Genomic DNA, 12,862 nt, shown 5'->3' with positions numbered 1-12,862 from the left:
CCAGAATGAGAAGCTACACACACCCGTCCTTTGAGACGGAAATTGTACTCAAAACAACCACGTAAAATAGAGACATAAAGAACCGGACTTTTCAACAAATAAGAATGAAAACTGAGAAAAAGGGGCGAAATATCGACTAATTGTCGAGTAACCTATCACCGTTACCTGTTTATGAGCTCTTAAACGTCCAAGGAACCATCCAAGGGTGATTCTAAACCCAAAAATGGAAGATATTAGCCCAGAAACCGCATCCTTGAAAGATGGTCGAAATGAAACCGGACGAAAGCTGGGTTCTTTCTTGTATAAAAAGGAGGAGGACGAGATGGGGAAGCTATTGGTGAAAAAATAATGAAATTTGGTTGAGGAATGAAGGAGGGATCTATGGTTGAAGGTGGTAAAAATGGCGGTATGGAGCTTGAGTTTTGTTGCTGCTGCTGTTTTTGTTTTTCTCGCAAGGAAGGAGAAGAGGAAAAAGGGGAGTGCAGGGTGTGGGGCTTTGAGGACACGCACAAGTAACAACAACAATAAGATAATAATAAAAATAATATATAATAATAATAATATATAATAATAATAATATACAATAATAATAATATCCAATGGCATAAATAATACTAATAATGTAAAAGTAGAGTGAAAAAAAAGAGTAGGTGGGTGTGATGTGTTGTCGGTAAATGGTTGGTCCGGATTAAGGTGGGTACAAGGTAAAATGTGACGGTCTATAGCTAGACGGAAATTGAGACGGAAATTATCATTATTATTGTCATTATTATTATCCGACCAAAAATACGTATACATATATTATTATATAAATTATGTCCCAAAAATATAATTTATATAATACGTACTCTAAAATATTCTTTTCATTAAAATCGTGCTTGAAATGAATTACTTAAATTAAATAATTTAAAAATATAAAATAAGGTAATTGAACGGCTATATAAATTTTTAATGTCAAAAATGGGAAATTCGCGGGTGTTACAATCACCCCATCTTTTAAAAAGTTTCGTCCTCGAAACTTGAAAATAGAAATGAAATGTCATATAAAAATAAAACTGGAATCTTGAAATCGGTAACCAAAACATTAAAAGATTACTTATCGTAAGAGTCAAAATCTCTTCAAAAGTTTCAAATAAAATTTTTCGACAGGACCAGATTCTCATCAAAGGAACGAAAGTGCTCTCGTTGCGCATTCAAGAACATCACATTCCAAATCAAAGATATGGCCAAAAACAAATCATTTGTATAAGTAGAAAATCAAAGTACTTTCAAAAACATTAATGAAGAGTTTTCAAAAGTATAAGTCTCATTCATGGAACGAAATTGCTCTTGTCGTGCACACAAGAACGCTAACCTTCCAAGTCAAAGACAAATTTAAAACAAAAATCATTCGCCGACAAGCGTAGAACAAGTTATCAAACGTCTCCAATAACGAGTTCTATCATCCGATCAACGTTAAAATCAAAAGAAAAGGTAATTTATTCAAATTTTCCTTTTGCAAAAGCCAAAATAGAAATGAAGATTTCACTTTTAAACTCAAAAGAGAATTAAATTCATGAAAATATAACATTATACTTTGACAAAGAAATCATAGATAGATCAAAGTTAACAGAAATTGGATAAAATTTAAAGAAATCTCGGGTTTAGTAATCAAAATCATGATAGATAAGTTTATATTTAAAGAACGAGTAGGGAATTAAACCAAGTTTTCATTTTCAAACCTTTAAAATAGGTAAGGTTTTGTAAAAGTAACATAAACTTTTAACAATGAAACAAAAATGGTAGCTTGAAAATTTAGAAGTTGTAGGAAATGAAAAGCAATTTAGACAACATATATACAAAGTAAGTTAATAGAGTCCAAACTTCACTAATCAAAAGAGCTATGATGAATTTCATAGGGCAAGAATTGAAGTCAAATCTAAAAGGGTGTCAAAGATGGAGTTTCATAGGTTACCAACATCAAACTTATGAGAGAAGTATGATGAAGCGAAGAAGAGAGGTATGAACGGCAACACTTATGGTCAAAGAAGAAGATGAATTAGACAACAAGGAAACGCCAGGTACTCAAACCTCGAACAACAACATCAACCTAAGCGGTTCCGAAACTTCCTAACAACAAAACCTTTAGTCACAACACTTCCAAGGATTTCCTCAAAACACTCATATTACTCTACTCTAAGTTATCCCATGAAACAAGGCACTCCACTATAAGTGTGATTTTACCACTGCAAAACCTCAAACATCTACAAACAACTTCCACAAGATCAAGGTCAAGGTTTCCAACAAAGCTATACTCATATCCAACTAGTGTCAACCATACCATTATCCTTTCTAGCTACCAAAGACAAGCGCTAAGACTTTCCAATGATGTACCTTAGTCTCACTCTCATATCATGCTTCAAATAGTAATCAAGATCGCTCACTTTAGACCAACAAATAATCCCACAACTAGCATTTATCACACGGTAACATATACATTAAACTCTCATATCCAAAGCAACTACGAAAGCTAATCACAAACTCGACTTACTTAGTCAATTCCACATCCTCAAATTCACCATTCAATCTCATCCATTTTAAGTCAAGATCTAAGCACTAGTATCCCAAGGCTTTCAAATCCCAAACACAAACAACAAAGTCAAGTTCTATAACCTTAGTAACAAATACAACTCACACCTAACACACATAACACACAGAATCCACCAACCAAGAATACTCACTTTATCGAGGATCTAGGTATAAGAATCACCAAGTATGTCTCACCACACTACCTAAGTCCTTCCAACATCAAATCCTCTCAAAACCAGGTTTAAGGGTCAACCACAAACAATCTCCTCAAAAGTCAAATTTTCCAACCAATGTCAACATTCCTCAAAACAAAGAGTACTATAAAAAAAAGCGTTAAGGGAGGATAAGCAAGAAACAAAGGACAAGTTAGGAGTACAAGAGTAGCTTTCAAAGCAAAACGGAAGAGAGTTTAGAAGAAGGATAAGCACCAAGAGATAAAGAGTAAGGCAAGGTACACACAAAGGATGAAAAACATCTTCGAAGAAGTAGAAGCATTCTTCAAAGGTTGAACAAATCTTCAATCATCGGCAATAGGCACCAAATCTGGATCTTCACGTTGGTAGGTTTACGGTCATTGATCCAAGGGCACAAAAATTATTAAATGACAATCAACAAACATGTTAGAACCTAACAAAGAGCAAACACACTACAGACTACCACCTTAGGTCCTTTTGTCTACCCATCTCTCATTCATTATTTAAGTTCAAGTTCACCATTAAATTCGGGGTACACGTGTGTGCGTCGGGAGCAACATAGGCTCTGATACCAACTGTGACACCCCGCGATAGAGCGGAAAATATAACTAATAAATTAAAGCTGAAATTTATGATATTTTAAAAACTTTTTGTTATAAGTTAAGGATTAAAACGCGGGTGCCAAAAACTAAATGAAACAAATGCTAAAATAGACCAATATAGGTTATTACAACCCAAGTCTAGAAAGCGGGAAAAAGATATCCCACGAATAAACATATAATTGGTTTCTAAACTAGCAACTAAGGTCCAAGGGTTTAGTTCTCGCTAGCCCACACGTCTTCCCCACGTAAGCATCTTCACAACCTGTCATTCATATAAACATGAACGCCACAGTCAGTGGGGAGTAACTCAAGGTTCTCCCAGCCACAATATGTCGAAATGCAAGTAACAAACACTTAATTGAACATATTAGTCATGCATCACATATGAACAATAAAGAACGAGGAGATATAATGAATAATCAAGATGGGATAGACATAGTACTTTCTTAATGGAATAGGCATGGTAGGTTAGAATGAATATGCAATCAAGGGTGTAGAGCAACCAAGTTAACCAACTCATACTGACACGACTCAACAAGTGTAAGACCGACACAAAGTGTAGATGGAGTATCCGACTCAGAGGCTACCTTTAAAGCATGTCCGAGATACCACACACAAGACTACATCCTAGACTCCAACCTCCCGGTAGGACGACGATCATAATACGGTCCTAGTCTAAACCTGGATCCGACTCTCGGATGGACGTCACCCGATTCGACATACGATATACCAATCGTATCCAAGACTCGAAACATGGCACACACTCGTAACCAAAGGTCGAGTAACCTCTAATCGGAAACATGGCACACACTCGTAACCAAAGGTCCGAAGAAAGGCGGAAGGATATCCTAATCCGGAAACATGGCACACACTCGTAACCAAAGGTCCGAAAGAGGAAAGATAACCCAATCCGGAAACATGGCACACACTCGTAACCAAAGGTCCGAAAGGGGTAAACAAGGAATGTCAAGTCGTCACACAATGTAAAACGTCACACTTGAGTCACAATAAGAGTAAAAATGATCATGCAAACATCATATGACACAAGACCATTAATGTCACATTCATACTCATGGCTTGCATCTCACCATGAGTACGGATGGGAACATCAGTCCCGAAGATCATATCGCAACTATAGGGCCTATGGCTCACCCTTAGTGTCCGATAGGACCACGACTCACACCACCGAACAATACAAGACATTATCAAGGATATGACCCTTCACAAATAATTATTTAACAATAAATATCTCATACTTGTCTTATGCAGATAAATATTTCATTTTATAATTTAACATGCTGATTAAATAAGACATAATGAATGATAATGAATAATTTACGTTATATGAAAATTACGGAATAAAATGTGACCAAACCCACATGACTCATTCACGAGCCCAATAAGTAAATCATGTGAAGACCAAAGAATGGACTAGGATAAGCCCAATTATTAACATATGACAAGCCCAATTGAATAAATAAATAAATGCATGATATTAACTAATTGCGTTATATAAAATATGAGACGGAAGTTAAACTATTCGAATAAACCGATAAATGGATCAAATAAGGTCCAACCATTAAATCGAGGAGATTCCAGCCAACGAGTCATAGGAGATCCAAGAAGTTAAGCATATTAAGCCCAATGATTAGAACAAGCAAAGCCCAATAATTAGTGAGTGTCCAACCCAACAATTAAGACAACTAGGTAACCATCAACAAGAAAAAAAGAAGAGAGACAAGGAAGTAAAGGGGGTATTGTAATGCACCCATACACGACAAGCGTGTAAACTACACACCAACAAGCAGCCAGCCGTGACCGAAGCACCCACCCACGGCCAGCCATCAGCTCGCCAGCAAAACCCGACCTGACCACTACTCCGCGGCTGCCCAAACCACCTGTGAATAGCCACCAAAACGGTACCCGACACAGTCTATATGAAGCCACCTAACACGAGATTACCGAATATGAACAAGACCGTCACCAACACGACTCAAAACAGTCCCGTTGTGGGTTCTCAAAAACCCGTCACGGCCAATCATTTTGGAACGGAAGTTTAGACGAAAGGTTATCGCCACCACGACCCTATTCAACTAAGTTACGCATACTACCAAGACCCCCATTCACACCCGTCCCTAAACAGAGGTAACGTGCCAATTTTCACAGCATAAAACCCGGTCCTAGGAGTCCGTTCCAGACCGACTCAAGACTGCCCGCAACCACCATACCGGCTGCTTATAACCACCATATTGACCATCCCCAAAACAGACCCCAAACAGTTCCTTTTTCGGCTGCAAAACAGAGGCTCACAACTATCTATTCGACCCGAAATTACGACGGGAAAGAAAGCAAGGTTGAGACGGAACTAAACACGGCTAGAAACGTGAATGACCACCGAGACCCATCACCATCATACTCGACCAAAAACCAGAATGAGAAGCTACACACACCCGTCCTTTGAGACGGAAATTGTACTCAAAACAACCACGTAAAATAGAGACATAAAGAACCGGACTTTTCAACAAATAAGAATGAAAACTGAGAAAAAGGGGCGAAATATCGACTAATTGTCGAGTAACCTATCACCGTTACCTGTTTATGAGCTCTTAAACGTCCAAGGAACCATCCAAGGGTGATTCTAAACCCAAAAATGGAAGATATTAGCCCAGAAACCGTATCCTTGAAAGATGGTCGAAATGAAACCGGACGAAAGCTGGGTTCTTTCTTGTATAAAAAGGAGGAGGACGATATGGGGAAGCTATTGGTGCAAAAATAATGAAATTTGGTTGAGGAATGAAGGAGGGATCTATGGTTGAAGGTGGTAAAAATGGCGGTACGGAGCTTGAGTTTTGTTGCTGCTGCTGTTTTTGTTTTTCTCGCAAGGAAGGAGAAGAGGAAAAAGGGGAGTGCAGGGTGTGGGGCTTTGAGGACACGCACAAGTAACAACAACAATAAGATAATAATAAAAATAATATATAATAATAATAATATACAATAATAATAATATCCAATGGCATAAATAATACTAATAATGTAAAAGTAGAGTGAAAAAAAAGAGTAGGTGGGTGTGATGTGTTGTCGGTAAATGGTTGGTCCGGATTAAGGTGGGTACAAGGTAAAATGTGACGGTCTATAGCTAGACGAAAATTGAGACGAAAATTATCATTATTATTGTCATTATTATTATCCGACCAAAAATACGTATACATATATTATTATATAAATTATGTCCCAAAAATATAATTTATATAATACGTACTCTAAAATATTCTTTTCATTAAAATCGTGCTTGAAATGAATTAATTAAATTAAATAATTTAAAAATATAAAATAAGGTAATTGAACGGCTATATAAATTTTTAATGTCAAAAATGGGAAATTCGCGGGTGTTACACTTATTATATTTAATTTACGAATTGACAGTTAATTCGTTGTCAACTAATATTATTTAATCTTCATTAAATAATTGTCTCATCAACACATTGACTAACTGTTTAGTCATATAAGGCATCAATGTGATTATATTTCTATAACCACATCTCTCAAACACATCCTATAGGTGTGATATTTAGGGACCAGTTGATCACCGCCATCTGTATGATAATAACGCCAAACTTTCTAGCAAGCCAACCGTTATTAGGTAATCGTTAATCAACTGATAAAATACGAAGTATACCCTTGTGAACCTTTAAGAGATTTATTAATGTTATCACACTAATTTGTGGAGGACACAAGCTCCAACATAATGGCCCTCTTAGAAGCTCACAAAACCGGCACATGCTCTTGGTAGCCTTCCAAAGGGGTCTTTAGAACTTTTTTGAGCAAAAGAGAAAAGGTTGAAAGAGACCCTTGCTAAGCCTCACAACCCGTGTAGATGTCACCACTATCACTCGGTTTTGTTGCATTTTGTTTCATTATTGGTGGCTCTACTTGGCAAGTGTCCCCAGACAAAAATACTCCAAATTCTCCCTAGAATTGAGTAGTAATGTTTTTTTACATGAGTTCTTAGACGGATTTTATGTTTGACCTCGTTTTGCGTGATGGGGTCAAAATAGTGGCTTCTCGGGTAATCTTGCCTTGCTTCTTTTCAATCTCCCTTCTTGAAAAGGATTTGCCCTCAAATCCTTGCCATTGTCATCATCAAGCTCTTCATCACAAGGACATCAATTCCCAACATTAAAGGTGGCATGAGTTCCCAATAGATCGACCTTGTATTTATTGTACCCAACTTGATCAATGACCTTGAATGGACCCTCTTCTCTTGTCATGAGCTTATCCCCTTTTCTGAGGACTCCTAGCTTGCATAAACGGACCCAAACTTGGTCCCCCAATCTGAATTTCGTCCCTTGCTTGGGGTTTAAGGGCCCTCCCTTGCACTTCTTGAGTTGAGCACGAAATAGGAGCTCTTGTTCATTCTGTTTCTTGACACCATTTCCTTGATTGCTCGAGTAGGCACTTGAATTAACTTGATTACCCATGTGGGCCATGTTATTAGCCTTGCAATTATTCTGAAATGAGCTAGTAGTAGAGAATATGGGACAATTACTTTGCATCTTATCAATGGTAGCCTTGGTTCCATTCTTGACAAAGAGCCTCTCTTGAACTCGTTCCTTGGTACCATCCCACTTGAACATCTCTTGTGCAATTGAGCACTATTCTAGTTTGCCCTTGGACTTGTGGACACCATGATTGAACAAAGGAGGTTTAGGGACCTCAGCCTTCAATCTTAGGTTAGTATTTGGAAGAACACCCTCATAGAGTTTGATCATTGCTTGAACCATATTAGTGAACGGTTCATCTTGTCCCTTGGACACACACTTGGCATGGAGAACGTGCGCATCTCCTATTTCACCATTCTCTTGGATTTCCCCGGTTTCTTGGATCAACATTGCCCCCTTAGAAGGCTCAAGCATGGTTGATGGTGGAAGTGGTGCTAGGATAACTTTCCCTTTGCCAAAGTTGAAGGCATATGTGTTATCATTGCCATGATGCACCGAGTTTTTATCAAACTCCCATGGTCTCCCAAGTAACAAATGACAAGCATCCATGGGTAAGACATCACAAAGGGCCCCATCAACATAGTTCTTTCCAATTGAGAAGGAGAAAAAACATTGTTTATCCACTCTAACCTCGGCCCCTTTGTTGAGCCACCTTTGTTTATATGGACAAGGATGGTTTATGGTACGCAATGAGAGTTTCTCAACCAATGTACTTGATGCTACATTAGTACAACTTCCTCCATCAATGATTAGATTGCACACCCTTCCCCCAATTGTACACCTAGACCTAAAGAGTTTTTGTCTTTGATCCATTTCCAAAGGTTGGGGTTATGTATGCAATACCCTCCAAATGACCAAGCTAAGACCCGAATCCGGCAATATCAATTCGGTTTTCTCACATTCTTCTTCGGCCTCACCTTCATCACACACAATAATCTCATCCTCTCCCCAATGAACCACGTCAAAGCTACTAAGGGCTCTTTGAGTTGGACAATCTTTGGAAAAGTGACCATAACCTTGGCATTGGAAACATTTTTTTAAGGCCAATAGTTTTCTTTGTGAGGTTTCGGGTGCTTTTCCTTTGTCAAAGTAGGGTGGTTTGGTAGTGTGGTTGGGTTGTCATTAGTTTTGGTCACTGGTATGGGTGGTTTGGGGTAGTGGCTTGTCTTGGCCGTAGGTTTGGCCGTGTGGGTCTTACTCTTTCCCGCTTTTTCCACCCTCATGGCCAAGTTGACGGCCTCATCAAATGACCACACATGTTGTAAACGGACCCTTTGAGCAATTTGATCATCTAGACCTTCAACAAATCTAGCAATTTTTTGTTCCGGTTTCTCATTGATATCACGTTGCAAAGTGAGTTGCTCAAAATCCCTAATGTAAGACTCAAGTGGTTGTTGACCTTGTTTTAGTTGAGTAAATTTAATGAACATATCTTGAGTATACTCTTTGGCAACAAACTTGTCATTAAGCTTCTTTTTCAACTTTAAACAAGACTTTATGGGTTCTTTAGCATCCCTCTTCCTTTGGTTTTTCATGTTTTCATACCAAAGAGTCGCATAACCTTTGAGTTTTAAAATGGCAACTTTGAAAGACTTAGCATCCGAATATGATTTAAATTCAAAGACTCTTTCAATTGACCTAAACCAATCTAGTAAGTCATCGGGATTTAAACTACCATGGAAGTCCGGGATGTCTACCTTTAGATCTTTAGGATGTTCTTCATGCTCGGCTTCCACAAAGGAACCCTCTTTATGGTCGGGCTCTCGGTCCCTTGCTCCAAGCCCTCTACCACGCCCTCTACCACGGTGAGGTGGTGGTCTTCCCCGGTTCCTTGGGGGTGTTGGAACATAGGTCATCAAGGTGGTTATGGACTCCAAGATTAAATCCACAGTTGTTGTTAATCGGTATACTTTGGTCTCAAGACCAAGTATTCTCTCCTCACTAGTTTCACTCATGGTTATTTTTTGTGGTTTTGTATGTGGTTAAGGATATATAATGAACTCACAAGGCTTGACATTAACACAACAATAGAATTGTGTTATACTAACCAAAGCTCTAATAACCAATTGAAGTAAAACCTCGCAAGACTTGAGTTTTTGGACAAAAGACTCGAATTTGACAGTGGTTACGGACTGTTTGATTATGAAAAAAAGAACTGAAATTTTAGACAGGAAACGAGAACTAAACAGTCGAAATGGATGTTCAATTCTTGCTGAAAGTTTAAAAGAAAACAATTCACTTGACCCCGGCTTTGCACTCAACAAATACCGTTTGAATGGCATGAATTGAACAAGATATGTTTTAATCCGAACACAAAGCAATAGATTAAAACTAAAACTAATCCCAACACTAAGTAAAGGACTCGTCCAACCTCAAGCACTAAGTAAAGAGGGCTATTTAAGCACTAAGTAATGAATATGATTAGAAGAAACTTGGTTTCAACCTTGGGTTTAATTATTATTCAAAATCTGAATTTTCCATGTCCAAATCTGGTCTTTTATACTACAAGCCATACAATCTTGACCCTCAAAAGTTAACTAAGATCTAAGGCTCACAAATGAGCGGAAAAAACAACAAGAAAAACGACACTCTAGGCCTTACATGACTTACACACTCTTACACAAGAAAATAACATAAAGTAAAAGCATAAAAGTACAACCTTCCTTTGGCTTGTTCTATTGACTTATTTATGACTACAATGGACCTTTTAGAAGCTCACAAAAACGGTACATGCTCTTGGTAGCCTTCCAAAGGTATCTTTAGAACTTGTTTGAGCAAAAGGGGAAAGATTGAAAGTGACCCTTGCTAAACCTCACAAACCGTGTAGATGTCACTATCACTCAGTTTTGTTGCATTTTGTTTCATTATTGGTGGCTCTACTAGGCAAGTGTCCTAGACAAAAATTGTAACACCCACATACTCCAAGTACCTTACCAGGACCACTCAGGTATAAGTATGCCACCATCTCGGTTACCCGAGGCATGATATTCATAAGACAATAACGAAACAACTTTAAAAGTAAATAAAGTTTAAAGTGATTACATAGCAATTCCAAACTGATAAAAAGAAATACAAGATTCCCGCACGGTCTCTTTGCTAAAACTATCAAAGCCATAAAACATCGTCTCGACACAGGCGAAGACTTCTAACCGCCCGTGATGACTCATCCTGGCTATCCCATACGCGTTATATCATACCGCTCAATAATCGCTCACCACCCCGAATGGATCACCACAGTTTTTAAAACATTTAAACGGGGTCAGTACTAATCACACAACTCAATATATCAACAATAAGATAAACAGACAGCTTAACCATCACACACACAACCACACCAATCCCAACAATCTCAATCACCGACTGTCCACTGGACCAGCCCTGTCAGTGGAGGACCGCAGCCGTACCCACCAAATCCCCGCTCCTCATAATGAGCGATAACCCTGTCCATTAATGTGAACATCCCTTCTGTGGCGGGTTCCACAGAAGGCGAAACTAGGGCGTGAAGCCACTCCCGCAAGTGACCCCACTCAGCTGAGGACACGCCTCGAGAAACATAGACAACCAATCACAATCACAATCACAGCCGTCACAATACAATTACTATAGCAAAGAATCAATCTCAACACATCAACAATCATCCCATTATGGGACTAATACTGAGTAGGAAATCCTACCTGGAAAGCACACTATCAGACGGTCTCTACAGTTGTATCAAAAAGCTTCCTCTACGAAACCTCCTCCTATCATACAACATACAAATGCTACCAAATCATATACTACTCTAAAACCCCCAAATCCCTATATTGGGGTTTAACCAAAACAAAGGAAAGACAACAAAAAGGGTACATAGATCTTACCCTCGACGCAAGGATCTCAACGGTATAACAAACGATGAAAACCGACCTTCCAAACTCCGGGATTTGCTAACGATGCGATTAGGATTAAGAACGTACTTGCTTTCTCTCTTTAACAGTAAATTAGGTTTTGCAAAAGTGTTTAGTATAATGACGACGAAGGTTATATATCTTAATCGCATAATTAACAAAACCCGAGAAAAACTCCCCGTAAACCGGCTACTCGATCGAGTACCCAAGGTACTCGATCGAGTACCCCCTTACTCGATCGAGTATCCTAGTTACTCGATCGAGTACCCAACAGGTCAGAAACTATTCTAAAACGCAACTCACCCTTACTCGACAGAGTAAGGCCTACTCGATAGAGTACCCGAAGACTCATAAATACGGAATATTACAGTCTTCCCTCCTTAAAAAGAACTTCGTCCCCGAAGTTCAACCCATACTCAAAAACAAACATACTAACTCGATCAAGACACAACAACGTGACTAAGAACTCAAAACAAAACTCCAACTCAAACATGAACTCGTAACACCAACTCCACTAACTATTCCTACCTCCACAACATGGCTCACGATATCGTATCAACTCCATTATATCTCTCTCAACACTAACTCCATACACTAACAACTAGCTCCGTAATACATCATCCAAAGCCAATCCAATATCATAATATCCCTAACATCAAACGGAATGTTACATTCTACCACCCTTAAAAGGAACTTCGTCCTCGAACTTTACTCGGACTCATAACATCATCCTCCAACTGTCAACACTATATAAAATATTCTAACACTCCGAAGCATCACACTACTACAAGCACGACCATTGCCTTTTAACAGTATCATCCACAAATCAAATCCCTCCTTTACGCTACGCTAAAACTCTACTTCCAATTATATTACAACATGCATAACCATGAAACTCTCTTTTATCGCATCCTACTCCTTTTAAGATAAATGTTACGTCCTCGTAACTCACTAATACTAAATCCTAGCTATATCGTCTCATTATCCTCATCACCACCGCAAGTCAAAGATAGCCGCCTATAATCTGAACACTCACCATTCCTATATCTATGGCTTTCTTACTTAACAGTTCTCATTCCTCAACTCATTCTGCACTCCATCTAACCAATACCACA

The sequence above is a fragment of the Silene latifolia genome, chromosome Y, assembly GCF_048544455.1.
Source record: "Silene latifolia isolate original U9 population chromosome Y, ASM4854445v1, whole genome shotgun sequence".
Classification (NCBI taxonomy): Eukaryota; Viridiplantae; Streptophyta; class Magnoliopsida; order Caryophyllales; family Caryophyllaceae; genus Silene; species Silene latifolia.
The sequence above is the reverse complement of the archived record's forward strand: the minus strand, read 5'-3'. Positions refer to the sequence as shown.